The sequence below is a fragment of the Trichosurus vulpecula genome, chromosome 5 (assembly GCF_011100635.1).
Source record: "Trichosurus vulpecula isolate mTriVul1 chromosome 5, mTriVul1.pri, whole genome shotgun sequence".
NCBI lineage: Eukaryota > Metazoa > Chordata > Mammalia > Diprotodontia > Phalangeridae > Trichosurus > Trichosurus vulpecula.
This window is the reverse complement of record NC_050577.1, coordinates 193,625,263-193,629,749: the sequence shown is the minus strand read 5'-3', so window position 1 is coordinate 193,629,749 and position 4,487 is coordinate 193,625,263. Positions and strand designations below refer to the sequence as shown.

The following is a 4,487-nucleotide window of genomic DNA, read 5'->3' as shown; positions in this document are numbered from 1 at the left end:
TGCCTGGCATGCACCCTGTAAGGGTTTGCAGGAAGGGTATCTGTTATTAAGGCCCCAGGGACCTCCTGTCCCCCACCCCCTAGGACAGCTTTCTCTTGCCTCAATACACTTGGGCTATCCTGTTGTGTATGCTGTGGTCTTCCCAATAGAAAGCATACTCCTGGAGGACAGACACTACTTTGGTTTAGAAACCTGGGGCCTACTACAAAGGTTTGCACATGTCAGGACTTAATAAATATTTGCTGAATTGAACACACACCTGAAAGACATAATTACAAATAAGAATTATACTAGTAGCAGTTATTTCTTGGCCCACCTCTCATGGGGGTCTAAAATTCTTTATAAAGAATAATTCTCCCATTATAATTCACTAATATTTTATTTAAAATTTTTGCATCTATATTCATTAGGGAAATGGATCTATAATTTTCGTTCTCTGTTTTGGTCCTTCCTGGTTTAGGAATTAGTACCATATTTGTGTCCTAAAAAGAATTTGGTAGGACTCCTTCTTTGCCTATTTAACCATATAGTCTATAAAGTACTGGAATTAACTGCTCTTTAAATGTTTGATAGAATTCCCTTGTAAATCCATCTGGCCCTGGAGATTTTTTTCCTAGGGAATTCATCGATAGCTTCTTCAATTTCTTTTTCTGAGATGGGGTTATTTAAGTATTTTACTTTATTTTCTGTTAATCTTGGCAGTTTATATTTTTATAAATATTCATCCATTTCCCTAAGGTTATCAAATTTATGGGCATACAATTTGGTAAAATAACTCCTAATTATTGTTTTAATTTCTTTTTCATTGGAGGCGAATTCACCCTTTTCATTTTTGATACTAGTAATTAGGTTTTCTTCTTCCTTTCTTTAATTTTTTTTCTTCTTTCTTTTTTGAATCAAAATAACCACAGGTTTATCAATTTCATTTTTTTTTTTTCATAAAACCAGCTCTTAGTTTTATTTAGTAGTTCAATAGTTTTCTGGATTTCAATTTTATTAATCTCTCCTTTGGTTTTCAGTATTTCTAATTTGGTATTTAATTGGGCATTTTCAATTTGTTCTTTTTCTAGCTTTTTCAGTTGCATGCCCAATTCATTGATCTCCTTCTTCTTTATTTTATTGCTGTAAGCATTCAGAAATGTAGAACCTCTCCTAAGAACTGCTTTCACTGTATCCCATAAGTTTTGGTATGTTGTCTCATTATTGTCATTCTCTTGAATGAGGTTACTGATTGATTCTATGATTTGTCGTTTGACCCAATCATTCTTTAGGATTAGATTAATTCCCAATTAGTTTTTAGTCTATCTTTCCATAGCCCTTTATTACAAATAATTTTTATTGCATCATGATCTGAAAAGGATGCACTGACTATTTCTGCACTGGATTGTGAGGTTTTTATGCCCTACTACATGGTCAATTTTTGTGTATGTGCCATGTACTGCTGAGAAAAAGGTATATTCCTTTCTATCCCCAATAAGTTTTCTCCAGAGGTCTATCATATCTACCTTTTCTAAAATTCTATTCACATCCTTAACTTCTTTCTTGTTTATTTTGAGGTCAGATTTATCAAGTTCAGAGAAGGGAAGGTTAAGGTGCCCCACCAGGTAGGATTTATTGCAGAAATGCAAGGCTGGTTCAATATTAGGAAAACTATGAGCATAATTGATCATATCAAAAACAAAACTAGAAGAAACCATATGATTATCTCACCAGATCCAGAAAAAGCTTTTGATAAAATACAACATCCATTCCTATTAAAAACACTAGAAAGCTTAAGAATAAATGGAGTCTTCCTTAAAACGATAAGAAGCAGCTACCTAAAACCATCAGCAAGCATTATACGTGATGGGGATATGGTAGATGCATTTCCAATAAGATCAGGAGTGAAACAAGGATGTCTGTTATCACCCCTATTATTCAACTTGATGACAAAATTGTTAGCTTAAGCAACAAGAGAAGAAAAAGAAATTGAAGGAATTAGAATTGGCAAAGAAGAAACTAAGTTATCACTCTTTGCAGATGATATATGCTTAGATAATCCTAGAGAATCAAGTAAAAAACTACCTGAAATAATAAATAACTTTAGCAAAGTTGCAAGATATAAAATAAACCCACACAAATCCTCAGCATTCCTATATAATACTAACAAAGCCCAACAGCAAAAGGTATTAAGAGAAATTCCATTTAAAGTTACCATAGACACTATCAGAAATTCGGGAGTGGATAGCTAATGATGATGATAATAATAATAATAATAATAATAATAATAATAGCAGCTAATATGCACATATATAGAAATTTTTAAAATTCCAATAAAAAGAACGGTTACTACTTTAGTCAAAGAAGTCTGTACTAGGATGCCCTTGGGGATCTCCCAATAGCCTTTTCAATCAGAAATGAATGAAGTAAGAAAGGATGCTCTGGAATAGAAGTTTTCTTCTTCTCCCTATCCCACTCTCCTTTCTGCCCTCCCACTCACCCCCAACTCCTCCTCCCCAACCAAGAGGGCCAAGAACTCCAAATTACCTTTCCTCCATGGTCCAGTAAGCTTGTCTTGCTAGTGGCAGCCTCAAAAGAGTCCATGAAGCGGATCAGGGCATAACAATTCATTTTGAGGGCATTGAGGTGGGCACTTTGATCTGACACACTCAAGGCTGTGTCATCTAGGACAGCTGGGAGATCCTGGGAGTGACAAGATACCACTGCAAAGGGCAGGATCTGGGAGTTAACCATGACCACCTTCAGAATTCACCACTCACACACTTACTCACTCCACCCTCACATGACCCCCCCCACTTCAGCCATCAGATTACCAAAGATCTGTGCTCATCTCTTGGTGGCTTTAACATAAGCTAAGCCTTCTGGGACCCTGGACCTCAATACCCTAAGCTTGCCCTGTTACCTCTGCCCAACTCTGGCTACCAGCATCTTTCAGTAGCAGCCAGGATCACTCCCCTTAGGGGGAGATGGGAGCAAAAGAGGTGGAACTTCCTGTTGGTCTGCCCTTACAGCAAACAAACACAGCTCTGTATTGCCCACCAAGATTACAGACCTGAATGGAAGGTCAGGGTCCTAGGGCTCAACCAGACCAGCCAAGTAACAATAGCCTTGATATCATCATATGGCTCTTAGAGTACAGGAAAGAGTGATGCCTCCACCTTCCAAAGTCCCTACCCTCCTACCCCATAAACACCTTTCATCAGGAATTCCAAGGCATCTTCCTTGAGGTCAGGATCTATACTTCGAAAATGACTACAAGAAAAAGGAAAGGAGTAAGATAGGAACCAGAAGAGCACGTTCCAGCAAAGATCAAGAATAGACTAACAGAACTGGTTAAAATGTAAGCAATCCAATGCTTGGAATGGTAAATGACACTACACAAGAGAACCAGGGTAACCATAGGCTTATTGTAAAGATAAATGACAATCAGTAAAGTTCCAATTAAATACCCAGAACTGTAGAGTAGTGGGCCTATAATCTGGAAGTTCAGGACTAACTTACAATGTGGCAGAAACGTACATTAGCAATATTTTGAGAAAAAACCAGGCAGCAGCATTTCTTTTTAAGATATTGTTAACTGAGGCACTTACTGTAATATGCTATAGAGAGTGTCAAAATGCTCCAACACAGCTAGAGGCCCCTGGGTTCGGAAGGCAACCTGGAACACTGCCAAGAAGAAGACAGAAATCCATCAAATGTCCTAGGTAGTGAGTCCCATCTACACATCAGAGAGGGCAAAGAATCAAGTTCCACATTTTTTTTTTGGTAGATACACAAGAGTTATAGGCTTGGCTGGCATAGACTAGATGTGGCTACATTTGAAGCTATGATCCTCTATGCTAAAGTCCTCTATGGACGTCCAAGAGAACAGGTATAGGTTCTAGCTACTGCTGGAGAAATAGTCTTTAGCTCATCATGCCAAAGAACAAACCTCTTTCTGAGAGAGAGTGTAAAGTTGAGGATGACACTTAGATTGTTGGCCCCGGGGGACTGGGAGGATGATTATACCCTCAAGTCCCACTTCTCTCCTGACAGTGACAGGACAATGATGCCTTCAATACAGCAAGAGCGCTCTATGGGGATAATCACCAAACAGCTGTAGAACTGATATCTCCCTTACTCTCTGCATCGTACTCCTATCCTTCCACTTCGGTGATCTGATATAGGTTAGAACAGAGGGGGAAAGAGGATAAAAAAGAAAAAAAAGAAAGAAAAAGAAAAAGGTAGGTACTATTTTCCCCAATTCAAGGAGCCATAAGTCAGATGTGAGTTAGGTCAGGCCAGATCGCCCCTCTGAGTCTTTGTACTGCTACCTCACTGACTGCCAGCACTAACCAGGTAACATTCATATCATGTTGCGCAGCTGCAACCTAGCCCTTGCTATTGCTTACCCATCATTTCTGGACATTTAACTCCCAAATTAACATCTTTGACCCTGACCTCTCACATGAACTTCCGCCTTGTTCTTCCACCTCTCTAATAACTAT

General features: G+C 38.6%; 1 non-coding gene across 1 annotated transcript; it reads right to left on the bottom strand.

Annotated features, from left to right (window-relative positions):
- Positions 1-2,799: 2,799 nt before the first annotated feature.
- On the bottom strand, positions 2,800-3,126 carry LOC118852506. Its single transcript, XR_005010578.1, has one exon. It is a non-coding gene; the product is annotated as a small nucleolar RNA U85 (small nucleolar RNA).
- Positions 3,127-4,487: the final 1,361 nt, after the last annotated feature.